At 48.4% G+C, this 1511-nt stretch overlaps 1 protein-coding gene across 1 annotated transcript in view; it reads right to left on the bottom strand.

Annotated features, from left to right (window-relative positions):
- TMEM266 (transmembrane protein 266) overlaps window positions 1–1511 on the bottom strand; it is a 136008-nt gene extending 134497 nt beyond the window's left edge. Inside the window, exon 1 of the mRNA XM_024768977.1 lies at window positions 1471–1511. The gene's annotated coding sequence lies outside the window, so the exon portion shown is untranslated. The remainder of the gene's footprint in view (window positions 1–1470) is intronic.

The raw sequence follows: 1511 nt of genomic DNA, 5'->3' as shown, positions 1-1511 counted from the left end.
GCCTTCTCTCATCCCCCCCCCCCACCCCCCAGCAATCAGATGCACTAGAGTTTGCATCCTTATCCTGTCCCTGGCTGTGTGACCTTGGGCAAGTTAGCTAACCTTTCTAAGTCTTAGTCTCTTTATCTTCAACATGGAGAAAACAGGTTTGTTATGAGGATGAAATGAGATATGTACCAATAGCTTGTAGCTCAGTACCTGGCACATATGAGCATTTAAGAAATGTGTTCTCATGATTAGATGTGGCACTCTGACTACTATATATTTTAGAAGAAATTACAGTCCTGCTGCCATACCCCAACATCTTGTGGTAACCATTTTCATTCTATATTTCTAGCTTTTACTATTTTTTTCACCACAGTATTTCGGGGGTGGGGGGGAAGAAAGGTAATCAGTTACATACATCCCACTTTTTGAACTGTTTCTTGAAGCAAGGTGAAAAGCTGGGGAAATAGGCAACATATACACTGAAGAGAAATTTACTCTTTAGGGTATGATGTTATATGTGTATGGAATATAAACAAATCATGTAATTTCAACCTATAACCTATGGGGCATCAAATCATAGGTAGGTTTTATTTTAAAAGAGACAAAAGCCAAGCAGTATTAAGGAATATGGAAGGAATCAATATGGGCCTATTGCTATCTCAGTATTAGTGACTGAAACAGGGATTGGTGGGCTAGATTACGGGGGATTTCATGGGGTCTAACTTCCAACAGGTGGCAAGCTTTAGTCATCTTCAGATGCAAAACCTTAATGAGTTTGAGTATGCAAGTCTCAGGGATTCTGTTCAAGGCCTCCTCTCGGCAATCAAGGGAAACAATTTTCTGGTTTTAAGCCACCCTGGCAAGTTAGCAAGCAGGGAACTGTCCGCCGTAGCTTGCACCTGTCCCTAGAACGGGGTTTTGGCCTGACGGTGAAAACCCACCATCCTTTCCTATCAGTCCATCCTGCCGCTGTGGCGCCTCCAGACAAATGGGGGAAGCCCACTAGGAAGTGGTCACGACCAACAAAGCTACAAATCCCCAGGGTGTGGGATTTCCACCTCAATACCACGCCTGAAAACCTAAAATAGGCACCCGCTTGTTATACTGCAATGGGATTCCCCCCAGCAGCAATCCCCAACCCCCAGCTTGCATGTTTTATTAATAAATGCAAGATGGCACACAGAGGCAAAGAATGGGAGGTAAGGCATCTGCAGCTGGACCCGAACCAGGGCAGTTTGCAAAAATAAATAAGAAGCATGTGACAAGAAGCAGATCCCCAGGCTGGAGCTGAAGCCCTAGGCTGCCCCAGGCACCCTCGCCTTGCTACAGCGACCAGAGGGGATGAAGGTCAGTGGTAAGATCCGAGCCCTCCCGGACACGTACCCTGCAAACCCTGACCGGCCCCCACCCCCGCCCCGGCCACAGGACCCGGGAAGAGTGGCAGGGGAAGCCCCGGCCACGGCCGGCTGCGGGGACACATACCTGCTGCCCGGGCTGTGGATTCGCTCGGCTCTGCAGCGGCG

This window comes from Neophocaena asiaeorientalis, unplaced genomic scaffold, assembly GCF_003031525.2.
Source record: "Neophocaena asiaeorientalis asiaeorientalis breed wild unplaced genomic scaffold, Neophocaena_asiaeorientalis_V1.1 scaffold879, whole genome shotgun sequence".
NCBI classification, from domain to species: domain Eukaryota; kingdom Metazoa; phylum Chordata; class Mammalia; order Artiodactyla; family Phocoenidae; genus Neophocaena; species Neophocaena asiaeorientalis.
This window is presented reverse-complemented; position numbering and strand designations above follow the sequence as displayed.